Genomic DNA, 13,204 nt, shown 5'->3' with positions numbered 1-13,204 from the left:
GAGAGCACCACGACGCAGGCGGCTGTTTCATGTCCTACATGACACGCATGCCATAACATTCATGTTATGACCTATTATTTATGTTCGTCATACACTCTTGTCATACTGTGCCAATTTTGGCACATACCAAGACGTAAGCAACTGTTTCATGACCTACATGACACGTATGTCATGACCTATCATTTATATTTTTCATACATTGCTCTCATACTCTGCCAATTTTGGTACATACAAAGACGTAGGCGGCTGTTTCATCACCTGCATGACACGCATGTCATGACATTCATTTCACGACCTATCATTTATGTTCGTCGTGCACTCTTCTCATACTATGCCAATTTTGGTACCCACCAAGTTAACGAAACGACAATGAGAGCACCAAGACGTAAGCGGCTGTCTCATGACCTACATGACATACATGTCGTGATATTTATGTCATCACCGATCATATATGTTCCTCATACACTCTTGTACAGTATACCAATTTCGGTACATACCAATTTAACGAAACGACCATGAGAGCACCATGACGTAGGCGGCTAGAAGATAGATACCGTCAAAGTGGCAAATGTTCGCCGATAAATGCTTCGCATTTAAAACTAATCTCACAGTTTCGCCAGAAGGGCGAAGCAATGAATGTTATAACATGTTAGAAAATTACACGACGCGGAATACTCGTAGTTGTAGTGGTAGTATGAACTGAAGTAAACGTAGGATAAGCAAACACAAGCTGTTGTGCTAGGGGCCTTCTGTTTGAATCCTGCCATCGGGCAATTTCATGCACGTTTAATAATTAATGCCAACGTCTTTCTTAGAGAATATACAACCACTTTTCTGTATCACGTATGTTTGGAACATCCCTCTTTCCTGGGTCGATCCGGGAGATAGTGCAGAGCGGCGCCAATAAAATTGAATGATTTTTAGTTTTTGAGTTCTGTTACTGCTTCGCACTTTTAATGTTGAGAAGATTGAGGATAAAGGACATGCTCTGTAATTGGTGCTTTATTTGATGACATTTCTTTGCGGGCTGCCATTCTAACAATTGTGAAGGGATAATTTTGACAAGAATAGAAGACCTGCTTTGATCATGTTTAGTAATGGAATGGTGTGGCAATATAGCCCGCAGATACCGCATGTCATATAGCATGGTATGGCATATCGCATACACACACACACACACACACACACACACATATATATATATATATATATATATATATATATATATATATATATATATATATATATATATATATATATATATATATATATATATATATATATATATATATATGCTGCAGTCATTGGCATGCCGTCTTCGACACGTTGTTGTGATTCCGTGTTCGTCATGGCGTCTTGCTCACATTGCCGGCGTCTTTGTGCCTTCACCTCCATCGTCAACACATCATTCTCATCGTAGCGCTGTCGTGCCGTCCTCAAAATGTATGTCTACGATAATTTTTGCCTCCATTATCAAACACCATTACCCTGGCAGTATACTCAGGAAATATCGCTACAGTATGGTATGGTATGAATAACTTTATTTAGGTCCTGAGGGATCAGTCTGGGACTGATGCGGGCCGCTCCCACGTCGGTACAGAGAGGCCGAGCCCCTCTGCCGCTACAGTGTCCGTTTGATTTCTGTGGTTAACGTAGGTTAATCGCTTATCTAGCAATCAATGGAGACGACGATGAAGTGATTCTTCCGCAGAATACTGCTTTCATTTACCACTCGGTTCGTGGCCTATCCCCAGTGAGTTTGTGCCGTCATATGAAAAATCATCATCAGTCTGTGCAATTTTGCAGATTTGTTTTTAGTTCCTGCGGTACACGCCACTCCCGTGACTGCTGCGATGGACGTCGAGTCACCGGGGGCCTCGGCCAAACATTCTACGTCAGCTGCGGCTGCATTGAGAAAGGACCCCGATCACCCGAGTGACGCCGACAATGAGAAACTGCTGATATGCTCTAAGGCCAGTGGTGAAAGCTTCGATAACAGTGACGACGTGCCCGTGACCAAGCGCAAAGCAAGGAGAAGACTGCTCATGTCGTCTGCTACAACAAGCAAGACAATCGTGACGATGCGAGAGCTTGGGCACCAGCCTTGTACGTAACGAATTGCATATAATTAATTACTTCTCGTGAATTACATTTAATCAGTCTCTTAGTTGATCGATGACCTTTTTTTTACTCGGTAACGTTCAATGTAATTCAATAATTTTTTCGGTAACTAATTACATGTAACCAAAGTAACTGATCCGTGACTAAACGAGACCAGATATGGCAGGCGACGCAGTTCTCAGCACTTTAATCCGGCGGGAACTACAATAGAAACCCCGCTGTCGCAACACACCGCACTCTCTCGAATGCGCTTGTTGGCGAGGGCCAACCCGGACGCTCAGTATTTGTTTCGTCATCTTGACACGCTACCAGATGTTGGGCGACTGATGGAACCAGTGCTGCCATTGCTCCATAATGGTGGCTCCTTCGGTCGTTCACGACTGATAATTACCTATGGACAAACTTTCTCAGCTTTCAATTGGCCCTACCGGGAGCCCCTTTTTCAAGCCCCATCTACAATGAACCGCGGCGATCCATAGAGGACCTAAATGCGAGCATTGAGGCATTGAGCAAGGACACTCTTGTGCGCAAGGTGTCCGTATATTACAACGCCGCCATTCACTCCAGCCGCATATCGAGAATGTTTTCAGTGTCACTGCTGACGCCCTCATACTAAAATGACTGAAGATGACCGACGAAAATTTTCAAGAGTGATTGTTGGGAACGATAAAGTGTTACTGACTCCACTGCTGAATTTCTGCAATGTTAATACATGGAGAGGGTAGTAACGCAAAAGTAATCGGTTAAATTTTAGTGATTCCTCAGTTACATTAGCGGGACAACAATTGGACACTGTATTCGATTACATTTTTGAATGAAGCAGTTGTAATCGAAAATCGGTTACCTTTTGTCTCTAGCGTGTACAAGTCTGACAGGCAACGCAATTTTATTTGCGCCTGTGGCTGCTGCTAGCAGTCTAAGCCGGCTCACCCACCAAGCTATTTTTGCATCTCAATATGCTAAAAAAAATTGATTAAAATTCTTCGGTTTTGCGTGCCAAAAGCAGGACGCTATTAGGACGTGCACTCTGGTGCGAGACTCCGGATCAATTTTGACCACCTGAGGTTCCTAAACTTGCAAATGAGGTCGCCACAACCGTGAACCTAAGCCGTGACCTTGTGCTTCGGAATTCGAACCGATAGCCACTACGCCACCGCGGCAGGTAAAATCAAAGATGTGAGGATCAATGCCTAAAAAACGTACTCGCAATGAACGTCACGCACTACAGCGCGCTGGATACCTTGAGCAACGTTAAGGATTTGGGGGACGTCATACGTTGCAACATACCGGAAGGCTCCCGGTATGGCCGCCAACACAGCCAGTCCTACGCCTAGATTCGGAACAACGCCCCTGTACGGGAGCCGAAACGTATTGTTTTCTTTTCTTTTAATGTTCTTGGTCGGCGTCCGTTTTACCCTTGACTACAGGCAGTCCTTATTTAGCAGTGGTCCGTAGGCTTGGTCACAAATATAAATTCTATTCCTTAGTATGCCAGTGACTATTTTTTCACCTAACTGCTGCACGCGTCTTCTCGCTTTCATTACACATCAAGCCGCTTGAATTAAGCACAGTGTGTTAGCGAGCATCTATTTGCATCTCTGACAGCTGACCGCACAGTAGTAGGGCAGAAGCGGTAATGGTTTCGTATTGGTCCGCTCTCGCTTGAGCGCGGCGCAGCGTCGACGGCGCCATCTCGTTCTTCTATAGCAAAATTCTCCGTGAAAAGTGTCTATAGCCCGTTTTATCGGCGAGGAGGAGCGTAGCCTCGAACCAGCACGCCGCGCCGCTCTCCTCCTCGCACTGGTATGTGCTGATTCCGTTTCCTCCCAGCGGCAGCATGGAAAGGTGGCGGTTTAATTGCGAATTAGTGCGATTCTAACGTGTTCTGTCTGGGATTTTTGCGATATCAAATGACTCAAGGTTGACGGGCTGCCACTCTGCTGTGCTCGGCTGCAAAAATAACTTTCGGAAGCGTGCGTGAAGTGCCTCTTCATCCGCGGCGACTTCGTGGACACCGCCGCGGCGATAGCGGAGAAGCGTCCGCTTTGTATTGCCAGCATAAACAGAAAGGACTTGATGCCATCGCGTGTATGTTCTGAAGATTTTGTTCCCAGTGAGCGCTCGGCGACGAAATCGCAATTCGGCACCCATGATCAAACTGCGATATGAAATCCAAGCGCATATTCGAGTCGGTCAATTGTCGCGAATGTTATGAAGTTACCTATTTCTTCATGCGTGCACATTGAACTTATTCTGCTCAAACGTGTTCAAAGATTATCATGCTTGGCAACGAACGTTCTGGCTGAAGTTGACCGACGGTGTATAACGAAAACTACGCGCCGACTAAGAAATGAAGGTGTGTTCTTTTCCATTCTCTAACCAAAGCCACGCCTACCGTGTGCCGGCCGGCTTTAGTTCACACAGGCTCTTCCGTGCTTCCGAATCTCGCCGGAAAGCTGTCGACGCCACTCATCGCGCGCTGTATTACTGCAAAAAGTAAAGCAGCTCTTGCAAAGAGTAGTTGCTAGTTTTTCGGCTCTATCGAGTAGGCGTGGTGTCCTTGCACGCGCAGGCACCATGCAATGGTGACCTCAGAGTGCGCGTAATCTTTCAACGCGTCGCGTGCGTCTGGTTGACCGTGGCATATTCGCGGCCACTATCACCAGCTCATTTTATCCATGTTAACAGCCCTTTCGATCGAGTTGTTTTACAATTCCTTATTGTGTAAATGTTCATAGCCGGGTGCCAGATACACGATGTTTACAAAATCGTGCCACGAAAATTTTAGGAGCACGAAAGCTAGCAAAATGTGCTTCCTCGGAGCTTCGCAGTTACCTAGACTGGGATGTACGGTAGTGCGGCACACCGCATCACACATGGAGACACCTCTAATTGTTGTCGCCCTGAGTGATACCTTAATATAGTTCAAGGCGAGGCACACAATAATAACACGTTACATGTATACGTTACGTATCGACAATCTTCAGACTCGACTTGCATACCGTTTCGATCGTAGAGTGAGCTACGGGAGCGCCTCTGGGCCCGTCGCCGTCCGATATTGCGGCTATATCGAAGCTACAAGCTTAGTGACGGCTCGCTATAAAGTTTCTCAATCCAAATAATTTGTTAACACCTCTAGGGAAAGCGCGAAAACTTGCAGCTCGTCGTCAACAGCACGTTCGCCGTACACCCTCCAGCGCGATCGCACATAAAAGCATGGCGCCCGATGATAGACGGCGCTGTGATTACAAAATGGCGGCGCCCACAATAAAACGGCCTAGTGACACCTGCATGATGGCAAGCATTATTCATATAGCCTGCCAAAAAGACGGATGGTTGCAAGCAACCCTTGTTATTACGTCACTATCCCTTTCATCATATATAGCAGCAAGTTTCTTGAATGTCCTGGTACTTTATACCGAGAAAAAATATCTGAACCTCAATACCTTCTAAATTAGAAAAAGGGCTCATAACTTGAGACCTGTACTTTATAAAGAACTTTTGCTGAGTTCTGGAATCCTTTATAGTGCATCTGTGACTCATATTCTAGAAATTCTATGTTTGTGTTTCATGTTACTGTGAAATACAGGGTAAATGCGACGAGAACGGTCGCTCTTCTTGTCCTTGTGTGCACTGTAAGGCAATGTAACATGGAACGCTATATAGCCTGACCTCAACTCCTTTTTTTTTTTTTCGTCTGTGAAACTGTCGAAGTATAATGCACCCATGCGACACGTATTAGGTGCTGCTTTTATAAATGCATAAGACGCGACATTAGGCTATGTTTTTTACCGCACTTTCTTAACATTACTACAAATTGTCAGTTTCGCCCGGTGTGCGAAACAGACTGCGATAGCAAAGCTTAGCGTTGCTCTTGAAACTTCCTACACGGTGTTCTAAGAATATGCGGGTCCCACTTACGCGGACGCCTAGATTTCTGGCACCTTTAAAAGTTTTTAACACCACCTGTAGGACCTCTAATGACATCTCACAGGTGCCAATACGCTGCCCCTAGAGAGCCACGCCAATAAAATTACATCCAATTCATGTTTGAGTACTGATATTGTTTTACGCATTCCATGTTCATTAGTCTCAGATGATTTAGGATAAAAGGCATGCGCAATGACTGTCTTGTCTCGTTACATTTGTTTTTGGGCTGCCATTCTCAAAATTTCGAGGAATAATTTAGTAAAGAAATTAAGACCTACTATGAACAACTTTAGTGGTTGTATAGTGTGGTGTAATAGCCCGCAAAAGCGGCATGGATGAGCACATAGCGTAACTATGTGGGTATTGCAACCCTGTGGTGCACTTTTTGGCCGGTCACAGGGAATCAACGAAACAAGATATAAATGTGAAATCTTCACCAAATATGCGGAGCCCGTACGGTAACGACGACAGCTAAAAAATTCGCTTGGAGTGTCCACATTATCGCTATCCGCATTAAAAGTAAGAAACTGTCAATTTATGTCAGCATGTCAACATGGAAAACTTAATATGAAAGTATGGCGTTAACGCTTGAAGCCCTTTCGAACCGTGTTCAACCAAAAGCGAGGCCGACAAGCGCGCGCAAGGTAGCACGCGAGGCAACTGCTTTCCGCTACAAAAAAAAAAAAATTGGCTGTGGCTTAGCTCGGCTATGCCAGGATATATGTAGGGAAAGCTAAGGCATAGCATGGTTAGCCTTGGTTAATCTTGATTGCAAGTCCAGGGTTAGTCTGGTTGTCTAGCTATGTTGCGGCATTTAGCCAGTCGTTCGGCGCGCTGATCGTCTGTTTCCCGGGCGATTCATTTTCTCTGCACCTCGTTCCGATGTCGATTCCAGGCCTCCTTCTGCTTATCAGAATTGTCGCCGTCCATACAGCCACCTCAACTGTGGTTGCGGCGCACGCGAGCTCTCCTTTTCAATCCTCCGACATGTTATCAGGCATGCGACGCAGCTGGCGAAGCGAGCGGAGGCGAGCGCAACGACGAAGAACGAGGTGCGACGTCATACCAACCGGCGGCAGCGGAGAGGCGCGGCGCTGCGCAGCGGCGGAACACCTGTGGCTCGGTGCTACTAGTGGCGCATGCGCAGACTAACTAGGGAGTGAGAGAGAGAGAGAGAGAAATATCCGCGGCGAGGCGCGCGTTGTGACGTCACGTGCCTCCTTGGAGCACCATGGCGAAATCACAAGTTCGCGGCCAGTAAAGCTTTCGCTTTAATACAACCGTAGCAGTTACCAGGCGCTTCGCAAAGCTCTCGTGACGAGGAGCGCCGTCGGAGGCGTTTGAGGCGTCTCAGCGACGAGGTGCACGAGTTGATACCGAAGGAAAACCGTCGGCGTTTGTAGCTTGAAGTCTTACTGTCCGTTCCGCTCAGTCCGCTTTGTGCACCGCGGTCAGGGTGTGCACCCTCATGTACGCAGCTGTTTAGCCAAAACGGTAGTGTCTGCGCGCGCGACGCTTATGCGAGCAGTGGTGGGCAGAACACTGTCACGGCCTCCGTGCAGAACCAAGTGACGTAGCGTGAGGGCGCGCGTGGTTCTTGCAGCCATTCGCGCTTTCGATACTGTCTGCCCCTTCGTGTGCCGGTCGTTCATGCGCCGGTTATTGTGACCGCATCAAGTCGACGGCGCGAACCGCGCTCCTTGTGTTAAGATTATTACTTCTGGCCCATTAAACCGTGGCGCTCGAGAAAAATGATTCCCCTCAAAAAATTACAAAAACAAATTATCTGTATATAAGCATTACTTGCGCAGTAATTTCCCAAGACATTTTGAATGGAAAAAAATTTTGCCCACGTCAGCGTGACCTGAACTTCACGAATTGATGAAAAGCAAGTGCAAAAAAAAACAAATACGCCAAAAATTTACCGTTTTGCGGATTATTTCAAAATTTGCGTTTTTGCGTTGTCTGAACATTGTTCCTTCGTTATAAAACAGTTCCACAAAATAACTTTGTTTTTTACTCCATAGCACTGAGGTGAAAATGGGTAGATGTTGGCATATTTGGGAAATTTCTCACAAAAAGAAACGCTTAGGGGAGAAAAGTTGGAATTAATTTTATAAAACCTTCCTTAAAACTTACTCTCTTCACCTCTGTCTTGCGTACAGGCCCTAAAATAAAAGCCTGAATTTGGCATAAACGCTGCTTGCATGGCCTATGTTTAGACGTTGGTAAGACAATAAAATGGCCCATAAAAAAAATTACAGAAAAGCGGATATCATTGAGAAGAATAACAACTTTCGCCACGTAAATGTTGATCGAAGTAATGTACGTTTTGGTCGAGAAAAAAGTGTTTAATTTGATTCCCACCCTTGCATTATTTTGGTTCATGCTTCCACTTCACCGGATAGCATGTTGGCGGGAAATACAAACCAGGTGGTGCCGTTGATGGTATGTGCGGTGAGGAATAAAAGCTGAAATTACCAGGAGGTCGTACAAATATGAATTCCAGGCTTTCTTCCGTGACCATATTTTGCGAAAAAAATTCCCTAGAACGCTCTAACTTGTGCATTTTTACGTCTGTGCTAAGGAGTAAAAACCATAAAGTTATTTGGCGAAACTGTTGTATAATGAAAGAACAATGTTCGAACAACGCAAAAGCTAAAATTTTGATAGAATGCGCAAAACCGTCCATTTTGGGTGAATTTGTTTTTTGTTTTGTTTTCTTGCACCTGGTTTTCCATTAATTCGTGAAATTCAAATGGCCGTAACGTGCGCAAAATTTTCTTTCCGTTTAAAATATTCTGCCTAAATGCTGTGCAAGTAATGCTGTGCAAGTAATGCTGTGCAAGTAATGCTCACATACGTCTAATGCTGTTGCAATTTTTTGAGAGAAATTCTTTTTCTCGAACGCCACGGTTGGGACAGTTGGCGTAGAACGACCCTCCTTATACATCAAGTAACGAACCGTCATTCACGCGTTTGTTCGCACGTTGGTTCGCCCATCTATACACCAGTTGAAAACATAACGCCTAAATATTTGTACGACATGGCGTGTTTCCGCGGTGGCGTTTCGTAAACGCAAAAACACGCACTGTCATAACCTACCTGCGCACACTATACCACAAACCGCGTTACCCCGTTAAGCTTCTTCAATGAAGCTTTCCATGCCACCACTCACTGAAAGAGCCCCCCGCTCGTAAACTTCGCGCTCGCTCGGTAAGGCGCCAACGGTTTCGCCAAACCGTTATACCGAAGGCCACACAAAAGGAGGCTCCTAGGCGCTCGGAATCCTCTCCCACTAAGCCCGGAGTGTGCGCATGTATATAGACACTCAGACAAACGGCTATGTGAGAGAATGCCTTTCTTTCCCTTCTTGACACGTTCCGGAAAGCACCCGTACAGCAAGCCGTTTGAGACGGACGACTCGCTATTCTGGGACCAGACCCCACCCCGCCCACCTCTCGCTACCCCCCTCCCTCCCTCTCCGCCCCCACCTTCGGACTCCCAAGGAACCGCACTCGTCGGCTGCCCGGAGCGTTCGAACCTCGGGTGCGGTTCTCGCGGCCGCCTGTGTATCTCTCATCCACGTGTCTGGAGCGTGCCTTCTCGATTGCGCGCGCTTCCCTGGGTCTGTTGTTCCGTGCGGCAAACTGCTCCCACCGCTGCCACCGTATCAGTCTTTGCCCGAAGGCCCATCGCGTGGTTTTGCCGCGCGAGTCCACGGCGCTCTTCAAGCCGCATTGGTCGTCGATTTCGGCTCTTTCGTGTACCGCGTGTCATCGTTTCCAAGGAACATCCACCGCACTACCGCAAGTACGTATAACCAATCCACGGGTGGGAAAAATGGTTGGGAAAGGAGGGGGGAGGGGGGGGTACGGGAACGACCATGTCTACTATGGCTGCTTCATACGCAAGACAAAAGAGCAATTACTTTCAGGTGATCAGGGTACCCCAAATTGGCAGTCTGCGAACAATCCAGCGAGTTGGTATGTGACATGGTGTGCAAAATAGCTTTCCGGACAGCAGAAAAGTTCGCACAAATCTCACCTTCGACGTAGAAGCTGCCACTTCCGCTTGATGAAAACTGTGTTTCTCTGTTCTCACGTTGCATGGTTCTTTTATTCTGATATATGGTGGAAGAGAGCATTGTATAAGATGGTATGTGCATTATTAGAGAGTCAAAGTCAGGATTAGCAGAGCTTACTACAAAATGACGTGAAATAATAGCTGCCTACAAACATGACTCCTTTTTTATAACTCTCGGTGCACGTAAACGAAGCTTTTCTTCGTGCGATAGCGTCAGTGACAACCGGTAACGCGATTTGAAGCCAGCCAGCACGGTTTATTACGAATGCAATATGCATTTATAGCACCACAATAGCAGCAATACAATTCCTTACGGCTAGGTTCTCGAATTGAAATAGATTAACATAGACACTGCGTGAGACGCATTCCGTCCCAGAAGGTAAATTAAGGAAAAGCTGCAGAGCGATTGATAACAACAAATCAGCTCATGAATCATTTAACCGATAGGGCCTGATGACGCCATTATATTTGCAGTTGCTTGATAAGGAAGAAATAAAACTAGAAAACGCATGAAACTTAACAAGACGCATGTTCGTGTGACTGATCATGCACGAGAGAAATGGGATAAGTAATTGAAAGAAACAAAGGTAAGGCAGAAGGAGTGAGAGCCAGGCACACAGTAGGAGACTCGGGTTGAATACGATGAGCGTCCACTCAGATCCGTTGATTTCAAGAAACTTATTAATGCGCCGGAGCTTTATTCTTTACTAATGGGCGAGGCGATGGGTAACACGTACTTGGAGAAGCCTTCCCCTAAAACTTAAAAAAAAAACTGCAGTATAGAGCGTTAACTGGAATTACACCTTAGCTTTCCCGCCACCAAAGATTACAAAGCGGAAAATTTGGATCCTACACATTTCGTCGCTTGTGAATCCTACGTTGCTTTCGTATCGAGTGCACTAATTTCTTAGGATGCTCTAGTGTGATGGTAGAACGAACGTAAACCTACTTTGAATAGTGGATCGCCTGAATCGTTCGACCCAGAGCCATCGATTAAGTCGCCCAGACTAGAGAGCGTATATTACAGTTTTCGCTGCACGCATGCTACACTCGGATAGATGAGGTTCGTCCCTTTAGCTTCAGCGCTGGTGAAGAGAACGGGTGACGTAATCTGACACAACAAACCCATTTTCACACAGAAATGGAACGATTGTAACAATTATGATGATGACGACGATGATGATTTCTGTTTACATCGTCTTTGAATCAGAGTGATGCAAAATAATCACCCAGCCTCCGTGAGCTACTTAGGTTTTACGGTATCATCATCATGATGATCAGCTTATTTTAGAGCGCAGCTCTTAGTCGCCCTGTCCTGTGTCGAGTGTCGGCGGCGTCGGCAGCGTAACCGAGCGAACGAGCACAGCGAAAGATAAAAGAGCGAACGCGGAGCGGGATACGAGAGACGCGAGCCGCGAACGGCAGGAACCAATGAGGGCTGGGTCTTGAGTGAAATGCGTGCGCGAAACTGGTGTCATGCGGACCCGCCCAAACGCTCGTTTCGTACTCGTAACTGGTCTCAGCCGGACCGCTCGCTTCGTGCTATCGTTTGCTCGCGTCAGCTCTCGCTCGGGCTTGTTTCGTTTGCTTGGTTTGGCCTCGTTCGCGCTTGTTTCGATTTTCATAGTTTGCGATTGTTTCGTAATCTGATTGCATGCGCGACGCGTATTGTGTAGTACTTTCCAGGTGCCACGCGGCACCAGCGGTTACACTGGAACCTTCGACGAGTCATGTATTAAAGCGGACGCGTTTGACCCGCATAACAGGTTTTCGGTGATCGCCGACTCTGCTACATGTCTCTCTCAAATGCTTTGCCTCAATTTATAACGAAGTGAAAACACGAAATGAAAATTTCAGCTGCGCTAAAATTTCACATTAAGCAGTATCGTAATCGTCGGCGATTTTTGATGTCCACTGCAAGGCGAAGGCCGATCCCTGCGATCTTCAAATAACGCTGTCTTGCTCTAGCTGATTCCAACTTGCGTCTGCAAATTTCCTAATTTCATTGTTCTCGACTGCGCTTCCTTTCTCTTGGTTATGTAACTCGTAATAGTCCACTAGTCATCTACACTACGCATTTTATGACCTGCCAAGCTTCATTTCTTTTTTCTCCTATTGTCAACTAGAATAAAGGTTGTCCCCGTTTCCTCTATGATCCACACTGCTCTCTTCCTGTCTCTTAACGTTACGCCTAACGTTTTTTGTTCCATCGCTCGTTGCGCGGTACCTAATTTGTTCTCAAGCGTCTTTGTTAAACTCCAAGTTTGTGCCCCATATGTTAGCACCGGTTTTACGATATAGCTATGTCAATCTGGCAGTTTGTCTGTCTCCAGTTTACCTTATAAAATCACCCCTGTGCCTGATTATACTTTTCTCATATCTTCCCTGTATTTCTTTTTCAGAAAGACTCCAGTCCTTCTTGCCGATCTTCTCCACTGACTATAATTAACGCTTTTTCTAGCCTTGAACCCTATCCCTTCGGGAAAGCGGGCGTTCCCTACGGTCCTGTCTGCCTCAATATAATGGCATTCTGTTGCAGGGTTCCGAGCCGTTTTCAGAATTTTACACCAGCAGACAAATGTTTTATCCTGTTGCGAGTATGTGTTCCATTGTGTGTTTGCGCCCATACAGCCAGCCCTAATCGTAACAAAGCAAGGCACTATGATTTGTGTTGTACAGTTTTGTTCCCCTGATTTCTTTGGGACATTTACAAGTGTTTATGTGAAAGCAAACACCCTACAAGGAAACAAACGACTAGAGGAAGGAATAACGCTGGTCTTCAACCGATTTTACTGCTCTGAAGCAAATACACCCCGAAAGGTCCCGCGACAACAAACTGAAATGCTCAATACATGACGCATAAGTCCGGTTGTCTCACGCGTTGCATGAAATCATTGGCATAGATAGTTATTTTCTTTTTTAGGCAGCCTTATACGCCCTGATTACACATTTGCCAGATCTCTTTTCTCAAATTTTTATTTGTTTGCGGTCCTTGTAGAGCACAAGAAATCTGTTGTTTCTATCTTTTCCACCTGTTTATTGCTCTTACTTTTTGGACAGCTCCAGT

This window comes from Dermacentor andersoni, chromosome 7, assembly GCF_023375885.2.
Source record: "Dermacentor andersoni chromosome 7, qqDerAnde1_hic_scaffold, whole genome shotgun sequence".
Lineage (NCBI taxonomy): Eukaryota > Metazoa > Arthropoda > Arachnida > Ixodida > Ixodidae > Dermacentor > Dermacentor andersoni.
Note: the sequence above shows the minus strand (reverse complement) of the source record.